At 43.4% G+C, this 21347-nt stretch overlaps 1 protein-coding gene across 2 annotated transcripts in view; it reads left to right on the forward strand.

Annotated features, from left to right (window-relative positions):
• PPIC (peptidylprolyl isomerase C) overlaps positions 1-21347 on the forward strand; it is a 33487-nt gene that overhangs the window by 449 nt on the left and 11691 nt on the right. The gene's annotated exons all lie outside the window — the stretch shown is intronic.

The following is a 21347-nucleotide window of genomic DNA, read 5'->3' on the forward strand; positions in this document are numbered from 1 at the left end:
GCCTTTGCTTAGAGCTACTGAAGCTGCTATTCATCTCAGTTAGTTACAACAAACGTTGTTCTTTGGATGTAATTCTGGCGAATATGACTTTGGAGATTTTTCATTTAACTATGTAAGTTCAAATTATTCTCGAAAGTGATTCTACATTTGAGCTATTTTCGTTCCACATGCTCCATATTTTTTCCACGTTAAAGACCAGGAATCTAGGAAGACCAGGTTTTCTTGTTGTCTGGTAAAGACGATAAACCCAGGTACAAGTGTCAGTTTTGGTGACAAACAGCTAAAGTCATCACTGTTAAGAATTACTTTTCTATTCAATGAGAAGGATCCTCAGGAAAGAGTTTTGGACCTCCAGACATACAAAATTTAAAGTAATGAAGAAAGACAACATTTAAATAAACAAACAAGCTGTATCTGACGAGTAGTGGCGGCCCTTGACTTGAAGTAGTAAATAGCCGAACTTCAGAACGGCACCCAGAACCCTGCAGTCTTCAAGGTTGCTGACGGCTCCAGTCGGGCCGTATAACTAGGGAGTCGAGAACGTACTGACCATGAGTCCTTTTTCCTTTTCCTTTCTTTAAAGTTTTAAGTAAATTTTTATTTTTATCTAAGTGAAGCATGCTCATCATTTACAAAGCCAGAAAGCAACAAATTCAAAAGTCTTCTCACAAAAACAAAACAAAAAACATCGGTCCCTAACTGACCTCTTCACCACACTCCTCTGGTCTCTGTCTCTTTTGTGAGTACCACTTTTGAGTTGTTGCTTCCAGCATTTACACATCTTTTTCTATATCATATATTTTATTTATATATTTTATTAAGTGAAAATTACTAAAGTATATATGTATGTGTATGTATATGTGTATATATGTATATGTATATATATATATATTTATGTGCTATGTCATGCTCACATTTTTACGAATTATTTAACAAGTAAGTTAAACCATCATGACACTTTGGTCCTAAATACTATATAAAATTGATATCCTTCCTCTTTAGACATTATCATGCAACTTTCGTTTATGGGATTTCAGGATTGGAGGTGTTTTTTTTTTGTTTTTTTTTTTTTTACATCACTGTCCATCTGCTTCACATCCCCCCATCCTCCCAGTATCATTATAGTACAATTTTTGGTTAAATATATTCAATGTTGTATACTTTTGTTTTTCTTGAAATTAATAATTGCCTTGATTTTTTTCATTTGCTTATTGCCTTTGCTTAGTTTCTTATTAATTCTTCCTATACCATCAATAGCCTTTTAAAATACTAAACACAGACTACTTCAATGATATATGTACATAAGTGTATATATAAAAGCTCTTTACACACACACACACACAGAGCCTCCTAGAGAACTCTCCTGTCCTTGCCTGCCATCCTTGAACTGCCTTTGCCTTCGTCTCCAAGTTTAGATTCCCTGTCTCCTGATTCTCATGCTCGGTGTACGCCTGTTTTGGCAGAACACAGCCTCTAATAGGTTCATGAGGAGGAAAGGGGAGCATAAGGGCCTACTCTATCTCTTGAGTCACGCTGCTCCAGTCGTGGACTGGTTTCCTCCCTCACCTGTTGTGCAGCTGGTATCCTGGCATCCTGTGCCCAGTTATCCTAGGATTGGGCTGTCACCGCGGCCTCCCGTGTTCCAGCCCTGCACACTGCATACTGAGTCTTCCTCTTTCATGGCTTATTTACTTCCTTGCCTTGGTAGGGCAATCATTTCCAGGACCTTCCTGAGAAAGGGTGCCCAGAAGGTAAAAATCTCTTGAGCTTCACTCGCCTGAAAATGTTTTTTTCTACACTTGATTGATATTTCGGCAGCCAATGCATTCGAGGCTGGAAATAACTTCCTGCTTCAGAATTTGACTCGTTTCCTCCATAGCCTTACGGCTTCCCGTGACGAGCTGAGAAATGTGAATTCTGATTCCTGCACCTTTTATGTGACTCAAGTTTCCTTTTTTTTTTTTTTTTAACCGTGTGACTCTTCCTCCTATTTTGACATTTTAAAACGACGTGCTTTGCTGTGATCACCTGTGACTCTGGTGCTGGATACCACTGGCTCTTTCAGCTTGAGACATATATGTTCTTCAGTTCTTGGGAAGCTTTTTAAATCTTCAAATTTGTTTGATGCTTTTTCTTCCCCCTTTTTTTCTATGTTTTCTCTTTCTAAGCTATTATTGAAACATCTATACCTGTTACCTAGTCTTACTGTCTTTAATCTTTCAGTTTCCATTTATTTTTTCCCCTCTATTTTCTGGTAATTTATTCAACTCTTTCTTCAACGTGCTTATTATTCCAACCCTGCTACCATTTTTGTTGTCATGCTTTTAGTTTCTAAACATTATTCCTTGTTCTTTGGAAGTCCTTGGGTTTTCGCTTTATTGTTTCGCTTTTTTGTTTTGTTCTTTTGGCCAATCGTTTCGGCATTTGCTTCTTAAATACAGCACCTTCCTTAACTCTCCGAGGATAGTCATGTGATTTGGGGCATGTTTTGTTCTGGGCCGTTCTTCTCTCTTCACTGCTTCTTCTGTTTCCAAATTGTTTTTCTCTCCTGTTGGTTGACGCTTCAATCTTCAGGGTTAGTGATTATTCTTGATGTTTTTGGCAATTTTTGGCTGTCTGCTTATGTTTGTCATGGGGAACCCAAAAGCTGATTGGAAGTTTTGAGAAGTTTGGTTTGGGCTTATCCATGTTGAGCTACGCTAGTTGAATGATCTGGCTGGACTGTGTGTGTGTGGGGGACTCCTGATATTTGTAGGTGTGGGTGTTTCCTCTAGGGCTGGCCAGATTCCAGCTGGGATACTTTTCTTTCTCTCCCACCTAGGAAGGTAAAAGCCTGGCTTCCCAGTCAGAGCTCAACAGCAGAAAAGGCTGAGAGGATTCCTTTATTTAGTGCACACAAACATTTGCTTAATTTTTGCTGTTTTCATATATGGGAGGCCCACTCTAGCACTGCCTGGCATCTCCCCAGTCTAGACATACCCTGGACTTCTAAAGGAACTTAATCTCCAGGGCTCTCAGCCAGGCTGGAGAGGGCCTGATGCCCAGCATGGAGAGTGGCTGCGCAACGGGTCTGCTCACTTCACAACTCATCGGGCTTTCTGATTTTGTCTCTGCATTCCAGCCCTCCTCTGGTTCAGAAGCCCCCTGTGTTGCCCGGTTCCTAGCCTCTGAGTGCTGTGCAAAGACGCTCCAGGCTGAGAATCTGGTTTCGTATTCGCTAAGATGCCTCCTGTCCATCTGTTTTTCCAGTTTACACAATGTTATCATCTCCAGCGACTCCTGCCCTTGGCAAGTTTATCTTTTTTATTTTTAAATCTCTTTTACTGTAGTTTTCATAGGGCTTCAGGAGGCAGCAAATGAGACGAGTGTGTTCAATCTGTCATGGCATCTAGAAAGTTTTGACTGTGTTTTTTTCTAGTCCATTATAAATATTTGTGCTAACTGCGTAGCGTGTAATCCAAGATGATATGATAAAGACAACTGCGATACTTGTATATCAACCACCTGCACCAGCTAGGGTGACCGTATCAGATGAAACCATGAGGGAAGGACCAGAGGTTGGGAGTTTTAAAAGGAAGCAGTGGTTGAAAAGGAGTGAAGAAGAGAAAGAATTTTAAATGGACATAATATGAGGTTGTAAGTTCTGGTTTCCAACAGGGAAACAGAAATGACTAGCTAAAAAAGATAAATGTAGACTAAATCCCCTTAAATGGTAACTAAACCACTAAGGAGAGAGGAAGTTCCAGAAAAAGCCTGACAACTAATCAATGTTACCTTATTGAGTATTTGATATAAGCAAACCCTAACCTGTCCCCTTTCATGTATTTTATGTTAAAAACAAGTCTTTCTTATAATATTGAATATTACAAAATTGCAATATTGGATTACTATATTGAAATAAAGCAATATTATAATATTGAAATCTATAGCCCCGTGGTTACGTATGTCTCCTCATGAGGACAAGTGAAGGAAGATGGTCTGTCAAAGCAACAACTTTTCCAGAGCTTGTTCATTAAAATAGCAGGAATTTGTGCAGAAAGTGCCAAACAACTAGTATCTCCCGTGACCGGTCGCATTTCCTCTCATGTGTCCCCTGCTTGGCAAAGACACCTGCCAGGAAGTCAGTGTCAGACACCTGGGCCACAGGGCCTGCAATTGGCATGTCTAGAAGGATTTGGGTGAGAGGAAGGAATTTATGGACAAATCTTCAACTAGATTGCCCTTAATCGTCAAAACTTAAAAACAAAAACAACCCTTGGGGCACCTGGGCGGCCTAGTCAGGTAAGCGCCAGACTCTTTGATTTTGGTTCGGTCACGATTCAGGGTTGTGGAGCGAGGCCCCGTGGAACTCTGCCCTCAGCGGGAGTCTGCTTGGGACTCTCTCCTCTCCTCTGCCCCTCCCTCTACTTGCTGGCTCTCTCCCTCTCTCTCAAATAAATAAATAAATTTTTTTTAAAAAAGAAAAGAAAACAGAAACAATCCCAGTGTATTCACTGCATTGCTGTGGGCAAGCGGATAAAGGGGAAGCCGGGCATGATGCAGAAATCCTTCTCTGCTGGTCAGCTGCCTGGGCTTGTCCTGCTGCGGATGCCACGGAGACTGAGTTGGGGGCTCCAAGCACCACCTAGACAAAAAGGCTGTATTCTGCAGCACTACCCTCCGCCTCCCACAAGGCTTCCCTTCTGAAGGCCCCCACCACCTGTCTGTCAGAGGAAGGACTGGTTCTTCACAGTTCCGCCAGCCACGGTTTGCCTCATCGGAGGCAATGACTTCACTTTGGTTTGCTTTTTACTTTTCCTATGGACGATACTTGATCTTACAAAGACAAACTAAAGTACTTGAAATGAAAACACTTTTTTGATGATACTCTGGGCTGACGGAGCCAAATTACTTGATTCATTTTCCATCTTAAACCAAAATATAGTCACGATCTGATGTTAGCTTATTCAGTATGAAATTTCCTTTATTCATCCAAAGAATAATCTCTAAAAAAATATCTCTGATGTCTGGCGAGATATCATTTCCTCATTCCTCATGCCAGGGAAAACGGTCACTAATTACAGTTTAAGATGTATCGATTCTTGTGGCCGCTAAGATCAGTACATGCAAGCCTGTAGTAGGGGACTAGTTCTTCATAAAGGGTTTCTGACTCAGCCAAGTGCTGCCCAGGAAACTTGATGTAGATGGGGCATCCTGGCCTTACTTCTCCACCCAACACGATCTTGCTCTTCAGATGGGCATTCTCTTGCTCATTTTTAAGTAAGACCTGAGGTCTCTGTGGGTTTGACCTCATTGTTGCCTTCAGCCTATCCCCAACCCAACATTTGCTATTTGAACCAGATTTTGTGGCCCCCATTCCCTGTTCTCCTCAGTATGACCTCTCTGAATTTCCACTGTTACAGGGGACCTGGCAGGTGGAAATTGGAATCAAAAGGAAATAGCCTGCAGCTACTTATATGGATGCTGGGCTACTGTGTTCCAACGTGCTTTGTCGTACGGCACGCTCCTATGGTTGGGGGTGCTGTATAATCCATTGGTCAGGCCTTCGACTGCAGGCAACAGAATTCATGTCAGTTTAAGCAGAGAGGAGTTTATTAAGAGGTATAAAGTCATTTATAGAATTTCAGGAAAGGTTAGGAGAACGTGGGCTGCTGCTTGGTGCCTCAGCCAGTTTTCAAGCAGCCAGGAGAAATGGGCCAACCACTCTCCTGGGCATTGTTCTTGGGAAACTTCCCTATCACTGCCATCTGCCACACCCGGGACACACCAGGGACAGACTCCAAATTTCAGCACAGCTGAACCAGGAAATCCAAGAACCTTACTTATGGCCTTTGCAGGACGACCACTCACAGGTGTCCCCTCTACCTCTAATCCTAAAAGGCATGTCTTGTTGCGAAAGTTAGGTCACATGTGGACACTAGCTGCAAGGAAGTCTTGGGGAATGCAGTTTCAGCATTCTAGCCTTCATAGCACCAGAAGGAAAACTGAGAGGACGTTAGCAAGGCATAGAGGGAGGCATTTACGTTTCTCTGCCACACGCCCGGAGGGGAACAGGAGTTCCCAGCATTACTCAGTGGGGATGAAGGCTTCCCACCCTGGGGCCTGGGCTGCAGCAGGAGGGCGCTCCTAGGTGGTGGAGGGCAACAGCGTCTGGCCCGGCAGACAGGCTGGGGATAGATAAGGAGCTAGTACAGCAGTGAAATTCATGAGAGGGGGTTGTGTGCACCCCAGGGCACCGAGACGGCCGAGATAGCCACAGCTAGGAACCACCGCACAGGACCCCTGTGGCAGTGGAGTATAGTTGTGACAGTGCAGATGTTGGAGCCAGTCTGCTGGGCTTGAATCCTCATCAAGGATGTGTGTGTGTGTTGGTGTCCAATTTCCCGAGAAGGGTCTATATCCACGCCAGGGGTGATACTGGGATACCAGAGGAACAGGAACAGTCTTCCTAGATGAGAGTCTCTTGCTTACTACTAGCCTGGGAAGGCTGGAGTATTCTTTATTAAGAAAGTGAACGGGGCACTGTCCGCTGAGCATCTGTCTTGGGCTGGGGTCATGATCCTGTCTCTGGGATGGAGCCCTTGAGGGCTCTGCTCAGCAGTCCGCTTCTCCTGACCTCCTCCTGCCCCTCCCCTGCCCGTGCGCGCCTCTCTCTCTCTCTCTCTAATAAATAAATAAAATCTTAAAAAGACAGAAAGAAAGTAAACAGGCTTCCTTACACAGAGTCTGTCTCTCTGCATGAGGACTAACGGAAGACTGCACAGGAATTGCACGGGATTCTTTAAGCAACTCAGCTCCTCTATGATAAACGCAGACCCAAGCTTGTGGCAGGGTGTAGCTGTGCACCGACTGCTGCAGGACAAACCGCCCCCCAAAACTTAGCGTCTTCAAGCAACAACGACTCACCAGTGTTCTCACACTTGCACGCGCCTCGGCCCAGCAGCTCCTTGGCGGCCTTCTGCGCTTATGCGACAGACTGGCGTAGCGGCGGTTAGGGGCGAGCTGGCTCCCGCGGGCCTCCGCCGCCTCCCCCAATCCCCATGCCCGGCCTGGCACCTGGTGCGCCGGTGCCTGATTCCGCGAGTGGGCCGCTTGCGTCCCTTGCGGGCAGTGTGTGTCTCGTCCCCAGACAGGAGGGCAGAAGCGCAAGGCCACTCTCACGCCCAAGCCTGGGATCACCTCTACTTCCACCACATTCCGGTGGGACAAAGCAAACAAGGCTAGCCCGGGCTTCAAGAGATGGAGAACCGACCCCATCCCTGGAGGAGCTGAGCAGCAGAGCGACATTATGTACAGGGATAGGGGCTGGGATTTGTGGTCCTTTTAAACCATCTGGCCACACGTGGGTAAATCAGGAACTGGACAGGAATTCAGCACTCAGTGACAATACAGTTCACCACCCTTCCTACCAAGGGCAAACGCATTCCCCTCATTATCGATTACCGATTTCCCCTCCTGGTCGTTAGGGTGTTCAGAAGACTTGAAATAATACCTTGTAATAACCACCGAGAAGGCAGGAATCTTAGTGACCTCTGAGGGTGGAATTAATAACCTCCGTGCTTTCTTTCGAACTATAGCTTAGAAGTCATCCACTCCCTAGCAAGAATGTCATGGAAAAAGCCCCTTCAAGCCACGCTGAGGCTAGAACTCCAGCACCGACATCAAGCCTTGACGAACTTTATCGGGCCTATTATTGAAAACTTCGGTCCCAGCTTCTCTGGCATGTTCCCTCAGTGAATGGAAACCTGAGAGAGAGGCTTTTCAGAATCATTCCCAACAGCTTTCTCGACGTGCCCTTTGGTAGAAAGAGAGGCAAAAAGGCTCCTTCTCCCGATTTCAACACTTTCATCCGGGCTGACACCGGCAGACAGGCCGAATGCGGACCCCAGCTGCTGGGATGAGGTCTGCAGGGGCGGCCAGGGGCTCAGAGCTGCTGGGGGCGGGAGGGGAACGCGTGGCCCTGCGGTGGTGGCAGAGCCGGCTCCAGCACTGACTGGACGTCCCGCCCAGACCTCCCACTCTTATCTGTCAAACCCCAGGCCGAGATGAAAGGCTTTCCTGTTGTGATGTGGGTAGACCTGGGCGAGCCAGGTGGCAGATGGGCAGGGCATGGCCAGCCCCTGCCACATTCCTCCCTGGGCCTGGCTGGCTGGCCATGCACCTCAGAGGCACAGTGAGGCTTGCCAGGGGCTGGTGGCCCCTGGGGAGCAGGTGGGGACTCAGAGGGCTCACCTGAGAAGCAGGCGGGGCTCCAGAGCCTTCCTGCTTAGGCCCGGCATTCTTTTCCTGCTCCAGGCCCCTTCTCCAAACTCCATTTTCAGTTGCAACATTTGGAAACTACTGTGCGGTATGGCAAGATTTGAAAATTTTGTCTTTGAACAATTTTCTTTTCTTTCTTTTTGTATTTCAGAGAGACAATACTTACTGCTTTTCCATTTCTGCAAGCCATCTTACATCTTCCAAAACAGTTTTCAACTTATAACTTCTATATCAGAAAAGACATTCCAGGACATTATATTAATTTGGAATTCAATGAGAAAAATAAAAGGCAAAGTTAGGATGAGCAGAGGAACCAAAAACCTGAAAGGAAAAACATCAATATATTAACTGTATTTACACGGGCTGGGGGATGGGATTTGAAAAATCTGTTTTCCTTGATTTTCCTGAAGTGTAACAGAAGCCTTTTTTATTGTTAAAAAATTTTTTAACATACAAGAAAAATTAATTTGCTCAAAAATTATTTGTTAGAGTCGAACAGATAGTTTTAGGAGCAATCAAGAATTTTGGTTACCCTAAATAATGCATTAGCATGTTTGTTTCTGGATTGGGACATGAAAACAGTGATGGCAGTTTATCTTCCATTTGACTCTAATTTTATGGCTAGCCACGGATTAGCCCTACGACACTGAGTACAAGCTTAGATTTAGCAATCACAGTGTCTTTTCTCTCCCAGGAACGACACGCTGAGGCCCGGGCCCGTCACCCTGAAAGCTCTCTGCCTTCGGACCTACCTTCTGAATAGGAACAAACAAACAAACAGAGCAAGAGGAGAAGGAAAGCTTTTCTGTAACACTTTCAAATATGTACTATCGGCTTGCTTTCTTGATCAGCGCTCTAGACCAGAAATCCTCGGAGTGGACGGGGCTTATCAGCCGGTGTGGAGGAAAGATACTGGAGGAGAAATCCACAGAGATGTTGTTAGCCAGTGGCCAGCACCGAGCGCACAAAATGATAAGAATGTCAGTGTTTAAAAGAGCTGGAACTTTTTGAAACAGGAGTACATGGATTTTGTCAATCTGGATGTTTTAACGAGGAGACAGATGCCACCGTTTTTACTTGCCAACTTTTGGGGGTGGGGCTGGGGATGTCTGAGGACATCAATTATATCTCAAATTGCAGCCAAGGAAAAATTGCCCTCCAGATTAATCACAAGGCTGTTACCAGGGGATTGGGAGTTTTTGTCAAACAGTCAGGCTGGAAGTCTTTCATGCCTCTTAAAAATATGAACTGTTTGAGCTTTCCCAAATTTCCAATTTTTAAAGAAAAATCATTCAGGCAATTTCTATCTCCAGGGAATGCAAGTGACGGAGATGTATTAAAGTGGATTTCTTTCAGGGGCGCCTGGGTGGCTCAGTCATTAAGCATCTGTTTCAGCTCAGGTCATGATCCCAGGGTCCTGGATCAGCCCTGCATAGGAGCTTGCTTCTCCTTCTGCCTGCTGCTCCCCTGTCATCCTCTCTCTCTCTTGTGCATGCGCTCTCTGTCAAATAAAGAAATAAACCTTAAAAAAAGAGGGATTTCTCCTTCTACAGTGGTGGATCATAATTGTTACATAAAACACATCTTTCAACAAAGATGAATGGTGTATCCCCTTCTCTCCCTTTTCTCCTCCTCCCTGAGCTCCTTCACCAACCATCTAAGCAGCAGTACCGCTGACATTTGCTGGCACTTCCCCATAGTAGGCACTGACTTGGTGCCAAGACGGACGATGCATGGTTCCCACCGAGGAGCTTCAGGTAGGATGCAGACATGGAAAGGGTTTAAACGATGTGAAGTCAAGTTCGCTGCCTGTTAGTCAATGGGCCAGGAGAGTATAAGGTAGGCATTCTGCCCCTGTGAGAAAGATTGCGTGAGGAAATCTAACGGTCACTCAGTTCCTAATGTGTACGAGGCATCTTGGATACACTGCTCCTTTCAGCCTGTGAGGTAGATACTGTTAGATAAACCGAGAGACTGTCCGACCTCAAACTTCAACAGTCCTGCTTCTATGAATGTCAAGTTCGAGGAGGACCTCACAAATCTCTAACTTAAAGTCAGCAGTCAAAAGAGGGCTAGCGTAGCGGACATGGAAGCCTGGTTGGCTTTGAGTATGAGAATTGGGAAGCTATGAGAAGTGGCGAGCCAATGAATACAGTGCTGGCAACTTATTAGCTACTCTTGGTACTCATAAATCATTAATAAATGGAACACAAGAGTCCTTTCCCTGTAATGAATAAAACCAGAACAACAAAAGTGGCGAGCCATAACAGGATTATACCTCCATGGTTTATTTTCGGTATTATAGAAAATAACTGCCAACAGGTTAGCTAATCCTCTTATAATTCATATACATAATATATTAAGTATCGATTTAATATTAATCTTATTGTATACTCTTAATTGTACAATTTACACTATGATTGCTTCGAATGTTTTTGAAATGTGAGACTACGAGGAAGGTACACAAATGAAAACTGTATTAGGTAGTGAGATCGAATATGCTTTTGAAGAGTTAATGACAGAATTTTCCAAAATTGGTGAGCACATCAACTCACAAGAGTTAAGAAGCCCATGAATCCCAAGCAGATGAATAAAAAGAAATCTCCACACCTAAGCATTTTTAGTAAAACTGCTTAAAAACAAATATAGAGAGAAAATTATTAATATCACTGGGATTAAAAACACAGATGTGGGACACCTGGTGGAGCGCGGTGCCTTGACCTCAGGGTTGTGAATTTGAGTCCACATTGGGTGTAGAGATTACTTAAAAAATAAAATCTTAAAAAGAAACAAGTATTATCTTTAAAGGAGTAAATAACTAGAATAAGAACAGATTTCTTATTAGAAATAATGGAAGCTCTAAGTAAAAGAAATGACACATTCATACTTTGAAAAACTAATTTATGTACTGGCTAAAACATATTTCAAGAATGATATTTTCAGGGGTGCCTCGGTGACTCAGTCAGTTAAGCATCTGCCTTGAGCTCAGGTCATGATCTCAGGGTCCCCGGATTGAGTCCCATGTAGGCTCTGCTCAGTGGGGAGCCTGCTTCTCCCTCCTCTCCTCTGCCTTCCCCTCCTCCCCCCCACTCGTGCTCTCTCTCTCTTCTCAAATGAATAAATTAAAACTCAGGATAAGGTAGGGGCGCCTGGGTAGCGCGGTTGTTAAGTGCCTGTCGGCTCAGGGCATGATCCCCGCATTCGGATCGAGTCCCACATCGGGCTCCTCTGCTGGGAGCCTGCTTCTTCTCTCCCACTCCCCTGCTGTGTTCCCTCTCTTGCTGGCTGTCTCTCTGTCACATAAATAAATAAAATCTTAAAAAAAAAAAACTCAGGATAAGGTAAAGACAGGGAGAGAGTAACATAAAATAGGGTACTAAGAAAAAGGAAGCATTAGGATGTTAGACTTAATCCAAATATATAAGTGAATACATTAAATGTAAACAGGTTACATTCTATTTAAGATAAAGATAACCAAACTGTATTTTAAAAAAATTATGCTATTTACAAGAGATATATTAAAACATAAGTGACAGAAGGACGACACAGTACAACGCACAAAGGAGACAAACCACGTACTGCAACCAAAAGAAGGACGGTGAGTCATAGTAGTATCAGACCTTAAAGCAAAAAGCATTACTGGGACTCAAGAATGACACTCAAAAGGACAAAACTTCAATTTATCAAAAGATAGTATTAGATTTGTTAAGCCAATAAAGTTGCTTTAAAACATATAAAAAAAATAAAGAAAAAACTTACAGACCTACAAGGAGAAATAGATACACAGTCATAATGAGAGATTTTAATACACTTTTCTCAGTAACCCATAATGAGCATATAAAAAGTCAGTAAAGAGAGAGATACAAAATCCAGATCAATTGGGACATTTGATCCAATGGACAGATAGAGAATAGAGAAATCTAACAAGGGCAGGATAATACTCTGAATACACAGAAAAACAGTTTGCAAAATGTTGATCAGGTCCTATGTCATAAACAAGCGTCTACATATTTTAAAAAGAATAGAGCTAAGCTGGGAATCACTAACACAAAAAAGATTTTTAAGTCATATTTTGGAAATTACTTTAAATAACACATGGATTTTTGAAAATGTAAATTACAAAATATTTTTAACTGGGAATAATAATGAAAATATTACAATATCAGGGCACCTATGGCTCAGTCAGGTTGAGTATTCGACTTCTGGTATCGCTCAGGTCATGACCTGGGGTCAGAGATCGAGTCCAGCCTTTGGGCTCCACACTCAGCAGGAGTCTGCTTGAGATTGTCTTTTCTCCCTGTCTCTCTGCCCCCTCCCCTGCTTGCACAGTCTCTCTCTAAAAATAAATAAATAAATCTTTGTAAGCGAAAATACTACATATCAAAACGTGTGGAAACACTTAAAGCTGTGCTTAATAAGGGAAATTTAATCATCATAATGGTACAGAACAATATAGAAGAAGAGAGGATGAAAAATTGATGAACTAAGTGAAATAAGTCAGAGAAACACATAACTGTATGATCACTCTTCAATGGAATCTAAAAACATATTTTAAAAATTAAGTTCATAGATACAGGAACAGGTTGGTAGTTGTGGTCGAGACAAATGAGTAAACTTTTATTTTTTGCTTAGTTTAAATTAAAAAAATCCTAACTTCTTTGTGTCTTACAGGGACATTCTTTCTTCTCAGAGATGTTGTGATATTCATGGATTTAAAAGAGAATTTGGCTTATACAACATTAAAAGGTAAAATACTACTCACACACCTATTAGAATGGCTAAAAATCCAAAAACACTGACAACACCAAATGCTGGTGAGGATGTGGGATAATAGGAGTTGTCATTTGGCTGTAAGGGGGATGCAAATTGTGCAGCTACCTTTGGAAGACAGTCTGTCAGTTTCAATCAAAACTGAACATACTCACCATATGATCCAGTAATTACTTCTTGTGATATTTACCCAAAGGAGTTGAAAACTTATATATATATGAAAACCTGCACACAGATGTTTATGTCAGCTTTACTCATAACTGTCAAATAAAAACTTGGGAAGCAACAACAGATTCCCTCTGCTTAGTGTGAAGGGACAAACGGTGGTATAGCATACAATGGAGTATTACTCAGCAATAAAAAGAAACGAGCTAATGCTTCATGAAAGACATGAGGAGATGTAAATGGCTATTACTTGTTAAAAGAGAGAGAGAGAGAGAGAGAGACAAAAGAGTCCACCTCAAGGAGAGAAAAAAACAGTCAATTAAACCTCAAAGAAAGTAGAAGGAAGGAAATAATAAGTTTAAGAACATAAGCTAGTTTCTGAAACAGCAATAATATAATTACCAGCTCCCTTGGTGAAGCTGTTCAAAGAAAAGAAATAAACAATGTGTCAGGAATGAAAAAGAAGACATGACTCTAAGTCTTCCAGCTCTTACGAGATTATAAAAAGATGTATTAAACAACTTTATGCAAGTAAAATTTAAAATATAAATGAAGTAAAGCAATTCTCAAAATCTACATGCAAACACTGATGGAAGAATAGAAAATTTAGCACTCTCTTCAACTATTTAAAAAATAAACCTATTATTTAAAGCTTTTCAATACAGAAAATTCCAGGCCCTGGGGGATTCTAAGAAATGTTCGAGGAAGAAATGAAGCAATCTTTCTCAAACTCCACTCAGAGCACACAGGGAAGGACAGCTACTATTTGCCAACTCCTGTTAAGAGGTCCAGAATAACCCTGATATAAAAAACTGGTAAGAGATTCCAAGAAAAGAAATTTCAGGCTGGTCTGACTTATGAATACAGACGCAGATATCCTGAAAATAAGATTAGCAAACTTATCCATTAACATAAAGATGGAATGTCATATCAACTAGAAAGCTTAGAGCCACTTTGCCCACTGTTTTTTTCCCCAAACCTCAGGAGAAATGCCTTTTTTTTTTTTCTGGTTTTGCTAAGTTAAAAAAAAAAAAAAACAACAAACCCCAAACAGCTCACAATATCTTCGCCATATATTAAAAGGCAATAATACATGGGCAAGGGCCCCAGAATGCAACACTGCTAAGATCTAAAATCACTACCACCAACATTCACAGACTAAGGGAAACACATATTTCATTTGACTTCAATAGAAGATGTCGATCAAATTCACATCACCAAAACTCTTAACAAACTAGGACTAGAAAGAATTTTCAATAAGCTGGAAAAATAATATCCATTCAAAAGAACCTCGAGCAAATATCAGACTTAATGGTGAAATATTGAAAAGCTTTCTCCTGAATTGGGACCAAGCCGTTTACTTGTTGCCTAGGGCTGCTAGAGCGACCACAAACCGGATAGCTTCAAAAACAGAAATTTATTGTCTCACAATTCTGGAGGCTACATCTGAAAATCAAGGCATTGGCAGGGCCCCAGTGTCTCTGAAGGCCTTAGGGATGGACTCCTTCCTTGCCTCTTCCGGGAATGCTTCTGGTGTTGCCAATGATCCTTTGGCATCCCTTGTGGCTTATAGTTGCATCACTCCATCTTCTGTCCCTGCCTTCACATAGTGATTTCCTCTGTGTATGTCCTTATCTCACCTCTTCTTTAGAGGATACCAGTCACAGTCATCTTGAGCAGGGTATACCCTACTCTGTATGACCTCATTTAACTCTATTACATCTGCAAAGACCTTTATTTCCAACTATAGTCATATTCCGAGAGATCTGGCTAATAGGACTTCAACATATCTTGGTTGAAACAAGACTCAACCCTAAAAACAATGACTCCCCTTACTGCTACATCCTTTTTGTACTGAAGGTCCTAGCCAATGCACTAAGGCAAGAAAAAGAAAGAAAGGATATAAAGATTAGAAAGGAAGAAATAAAAACTCTCATGGATGCATATAGTCAGTCTATGTAGAAAATCCTAAATAATTCCTACAGATAAGTTATTAGAATTTGTAAGTTTAACAAAGCTTGGGCTTTTCAAAATTAATGTACAAAATTAATTTACTACAATAGCAACAAACAAGAAAATAAATGTTTGAAAATGTATAATTTACAATAGCGCACACACACACACACACAAACCCAAATACCTTGAAATCAATCTAGCAAAATATGTATAAGACCTTTAGGAAGACAAGTATAAAAATCTTATTGAGAGAAGCCATGGTGAAATATTGAAAGCTTTCCTCCCTGGAATTGGGACCAGGCCATAGTTACTTTGTTGCCTAGGGCTGCTAGAGCAAAGTATCCACAAACCGACAGCTCAAAACAGAAATTTATTGTCTCACAATTCTCACTATCTAAATAAATGGAGGAATACACCATGCTCATTAACCAGAATATTACAAATATAGTAAGTATTTTCAAAATGATCTATAGATACAGTGTAATCCTAATAAAAATCCCTAGCTTACGGAAACTGACAAGTTTCTCAAAATTATATGGACATGGAAAGGGTCAAGAAGAGCCAAGAATCTTGGCTTGTCAACACTTGTCAACAAAGTGACAGTACTTGCATTACTAAATATGAAGACTTATTATAAAGCTATTTTCATTAAGACAATGTAGTACAGAAGAGGGCCCACAACTAGATCCAGGCATGTAGGGACCCTCGCTCCATGAAGGAAATATCATCACAGAGCAATCAGTAAAGAAGAGACTGTCCAATAAATTGTGCTGTGGATAAGCGGATATCCCCCAAAAATGGAATTTTGACCCCTACCTTGTGCTATACACCAAAACAGCGTGTGTAAAAACAGATGAATTTACAAGCATAAATTTGAGCAGAGAAGAATATAGGCTGTAAGATTCCTTATCATACTGAAGTTAAAAACTAAACTACAATGTAAGAAGTCAGGATTATGGTTAATCTGGGGAAAAAGAAAATGTTAGTTATTGGGAGTGGGTACAAGAGGAGTTTTCTTCAGGAAGCTCTTTGAATGTTCATTTTTGGGGGTCTGAGGTTTTAGGCTGTGCTGCTTTTGTGATAATTCGATGATTTACATTCCGCGTACTTTATTTGTATTAATCTTCCCGATAAAGTGATTTTAAAAAGTACATAGACACGTCTCATTCACTGAAACAAATATTTACTGAGAAATCACTATATACCAGGACATCGTGATGATCTAGGTCATCAGCAGGATGAACACAGGTATGTCCTGCTCTGGTGGTGCTTTACATTCTGGTAACAGAGGCAGACAAAAACAGAGTAATAACAGTAGCAAAATATATACAATCACTTAGTGGATAAGCCTTTGATACCCTTTAGATTTTTTAAAAGGATGATTCTTTTTTTTTTTGTCATATATATATGTATAGGTATATATGTAAAGAAGACTTTTCTTTATTGGGGTGGGAGGTTATAGGAATGCCTTTAGATCTTTCACTGGACCTAATTATCAAAGCAGTTTGATGCCTCTACCCTCCTCCCTGCAAAGCGGCAGTCAATCCTTTTATATATAAGACATGGTTCTGGGGTCACCTGAGTGGCTCAGTGGGTTGAGCGGCTGCCTTGACTCACGCTCATGATCTTTGCGGTCCTGGGATTGAACCCCGTGTGCTCCCAGGGATCAGCAGGGAGGTAGCTCCCTCTGCCCTCCCCACTCATTCTCTCTTTTCTTCAATAAATAAAATCTTTTTCTCTTAAGATTTTATTTATTTATTCAACAGAGATAGGGACAGCCAGCCAGAGAGGGAACACAAGCAGGGGGAGGGAGATGGAAGAAGCAGGCTTATAGCGGAGGAGCCTGATGTGGCCTCGATCCCATAACACCGGTCACCCTGAGCCGAAGGCAGACGCTAACCGCTGTGCCACCCAGGCTCTCAATCAAATAAAATCTTAAAAGAAAAGAAAGAAAGAAAGAAAGAAAGAAAGAAAGAAAGAAAAAGAAAGAAAGAAAAGAAAGAAAGAAAGAAGAAAGAAAAGAAAGAAAGAAAGAAAGAAAGAAAGAAAGAAAGAAAGAAAGAAAACGGTTCCAGTGTAATTTTAGATCTACACGACACGTAGGAATCCTAGTCTGCTTACCCAAGGAAAATCTTGGCTTGAAGGTCATGGCAGCCACTCAGAAAACCAAGAGAATACTATTATTAATTTGTAGTTAATTAGAGGTATTACTTCTAAAATTAAAAAGTCTATTTATTTATTTTTTTAAGATTTTATTTATTTATTGACTGGAGAGAGAGACAGGCAGTGAGAGAGGGAACACAAGCAGGGGAGTGGAGAGGAAGAAGCAGGCTCCCAGCAGAGAGCTGATGTGGCCCGATCCCAGAACGCTGGGATCATGCCCTGAGCTGAAGGCAGACGTTAACGACTGAGCCACCCAGGTGCCCCTAAAATTAAAAAGTTTTAAGTCCTAATTTGGAAAGCACTGGAGTTTTAAAATAACATTTTCCTGTTCAAAATCATTAGCCATCAGAAATTCAAATCAAACCACACTGAGATAGCACCTTACGCCAGTTAGAATGGCAAAAATAGACAAGGCAAGAAACAACAATTGCTGGAGGATGTGGAGAAAAGGGGATCCCTCCTACATTGTTGGTGGGAATGCAGTTCGGATAGCCACTCTGGAAAACAGTGTGGAGGTCCCTAAAAGTTAAAAAATTGAGCTACCCTATGATCAGCAATTGCACTACTGGGTATTTACCCCAGATACAGACGTAGTGAAGAGAAGGGCCATATGCACCTTCAATGTTCATAGCAGCAATGTCCACAATAGCTAAATCGTGAAGGAGCCGAGATGCCCTTTCCAACAGATGACTGGATTATTCATAAGTTGTGGTCCATATATTAGCCAATGGAATATTACTACAGCTATCAGAAAGAATGATTTCTCAACATTAATTGCTACAACATGGACGCACTGGAGGAGATAATGCTTAAGTGAAATAAGTCAAGCAGAGAAAGACAACATCATATTGACTTCTCTCATCTATGGAACATAAGAACTAGGACAATCAGTAGGGGAAGAAAAGGATAAAGAAAGGGGGTAATCAGAAGGGGGGAATGAAACATGAGAGACTATGGACTATGAGAAACAAACTGAGGGCCACAGAGGGGAGGGGGTGGGGGAATGGGATAGGCCGGTGATGGGTAGTAAGGAGGGCACATATTGCATGGTGCATCTGGGTGTTATATACAACTAATGAATCATGGAGCCTTACATCGGAAACTGGGGATGTACTGTATGGTGACTAACATAATAAAAATCATATAAATAAAAATAAATAAATAAAAATAAATAAAATAATATTTCTTTCCTTATTATAAAATAGTTACATGTTCAATGTAGAACACTCTTGGGAACTCAGAAAATCACAAAGAAAGCAAAAATCTTGTAATTATATCACGATAGTTACTGTAGATGTTTTGGTACTTTTCTCTCCATATTAAAAACGGGCTTTATATATTTATATTCACATTTGAGATCAGAATTTCTATATGATTTTGCAGCCTTAGTTTTCCATTTAAAAATACAATGAGCTTTTCCCATATCATTAAATCATCTTTCCTAAACCCAATTCAATTTGTAAAAATTCTATCTCCAACTTCTCTATCATCTCAATGAAGGGTCATTTATTACATGTAATCCAGTCAACCCATCCAGGGGTCCCAAAGCTCTGAGGGGTCGTCCAAAATCGTTAGGCTAAGTCTTGATGAGCTAAACGTGTCTCCCATGAACCTGACAGGGGCGGCGGGCTCCTCCAAAGCAAGGCAAGCATCGATCACCAGACGCGAACCCTGTCTGCGAGAGCCTCCTGCCCACAGCGCAAGTTGCAGGCGGACTCGGAGCGCGGAGAGTCCTGAACTTTCGGCCGGGTTTAACACGCCCACGCGGTAAGTTGATTGAGATGCCCCGCGCGCACCCCGCAGTGCTCCTGGAGGGTCTGCGCCACTCTGGGGCACAGCACCGAACAGAGCGGGCTGGAACCAGTTTCGGCACTTCGCGCCTCCCGCCGCTACAGCGTCAGTCGGCCCGGCTGTGTCCTCAGCAGCGCCGCGCCCATTCCCTCAGCGGGTCGCTGGGCTGAACTTGGGAGTGAGCGCGCCCCAGGTTCCGGCCCCAGCCCGGACCGCCTCATCCCATCCACTACCCACCCCCACCCCCCAAACCGGATCGCGCAAGGCGCAGCGGCCCGGGAGTCCAGCCAACGGTCCCTTCCGGAGGCTGCGAGTGCGTCCGCGTGCTGCCGTCACTGCCACCGCTCGCCATGGGCCGGTCCCCGGCTGCTGCACCTCTCGCGCTTTGCGTGGCTCGGCGCGCTCGTCGCCTTCTGCGGGGCCCGGGCGTCAGCAGGCGAGGCCCCACCGTGACGGCCAAGGTGACTGATGGACGTGGCAGCAAATGACCCTTGAGCGGGCCAGGGGTGGACGGGGGAGCTGGGACTGGGTCCTCGGTGTCCGTGGCGGCGAGGAGGGGACTTCGGCTCGGGGGACGCGAGGCAGCCGCGGGGCTCAGGGGGAGGGGTGTGCCGGCGCGGGACGGCGCTGTCCGGGGGAGACTTGGGGGCGCTGGGCCGAGCAGTTTGAACTTAGTCTCCGGCTGGTGATTGACGATCGCCGGGCGGGGTGGGGCTGGAGGAAGCTTCCGGAACCAGTGGGCCTTTTCTCCAGGAAGGAGGCGGCCCGAATACTTCCTTCGGCATGGCGAAGACTCAGGAATAGAAGCAGGAAGAATGCAGGCGTGGGGGGGGGGGTGCAATGGGCGGCCGCCACCGCCGTCACCCGGCCCGGAGGAGCCCCGCCCGGTCCAGCCTCTGTCTGCCCAGGGAGACGACCGGGCTAGCGTCAGGAGCCTTGCTGTATTGAGAGTCTGTCTTCCCGTTGCGGGAAGAGGTGCGCTTTTAGACTTTGACTTTTTTAGACTTTGGACCCAGAGCTTGGGAAGGTGCTAGCACGGACAGCCTTTTAATCTTTATAGAGGATGGAGGGGGGCTACTGGTGGGGGGTGAAATCTGCCTTGGACTGCGTCTCTCCACCTTCCGTGTTTTCGGCATATTTACCCAGGTTAGAAGATAATGGGAGGGTGTGGGGAGAAACAGAGCGGGGGAGGAAGGAAGGGAGGGAATGACTGGTGCCCTTGATCACCACTTCTAGAAAAACCCACTGGCTGCAGTGTCTTGGAATCTGGAACGAGGGGCAGCTGCAAGTTGTTTTAATAGCAAGTCCGGTGTTTGCCAGTGGGAATGGTAACTGTTGAACCAGTAGTAGAGTGCTTAAGCCCTCTACCACAGACCCCACCTGGGGTGGGGTGGGGGCGGAGAATAAGGGCTGTGGGGAGAGGGAGGTCACCCCAACATCTGAGGTAGCCTAAGAATGAACAGAAAGGCGGTACCAGGCTACAGGTGTGTGTGTGTGTGTGTGTGTGAGAGAGAGAGAGAGAGAGAGAGAGAGAGAGAGAAACTTAGCCGCACTGTTTTGAGCACTGATTCTCTGCCCAGCCCCTCGGGATTTTGGGCATATCTAATTTTGAGAAATGGCTTGTCCAAGGCCATAGAGCTGAAAGGGTGGGGGAGAGGGAGTCTTTCAGTTTGCAGATACAATTTGGGTCTCTCGGGATACATCCATGAGCATAACATTCATAAAATGATGAAGAAAATACAGTAGTCCCCTCCTATCTGCAGGGGATTAAGTTTCAAGACCCCAGTGGATTCTGAAACCAGGGGAGCACCATATACTATGTTTTTTCCTATATGTACATACCTATGAGAAAGTTTAATTTATAAATTAGGCACAGTAAGAGATCAACAACCATAACTGATAATAAAATAGAACAATTTTAACAAGATACTGTAAGAAGTTACACGAATGTCGTCTTTCTCAAAATATCTTACTGCACTCACCTTTCCTCTTGTGATGACGGGAGATGATAAAGTGTCTACCTGATGACATAAAGGGAGGTGACCGCCGTAGGCATTCGGAGGTGTTAGGCTCCTCCTTGTCTTCTGACCACAGCTCACAAGGGGAACCATCTGCTTCTGGACTACGGTTGAGGCGAATAACTGAACCCTGGGAAAATGGAAACCATGGATAAGGGGGCGGGGACTATTGTAAACCCTTCTACAGACCGGGTGACATTTAAAAATACCTGGAGGATCAGAAAA

This window comes from Ursus maritimus, unplaced genomic scaffold (assembly GCF_017311325.1).
Source record: "Ursus maritimus isolate PB19 unplaced genomic scaffold, ASM1731132v1 scaffold_5, whole genome shotgun sequence".
Lineage (NCBI taxonomy): Eukaryota > Metazoa > Chordata > Mammalia > Carnivora > Ursidae > Ursus > Ursus maritimus.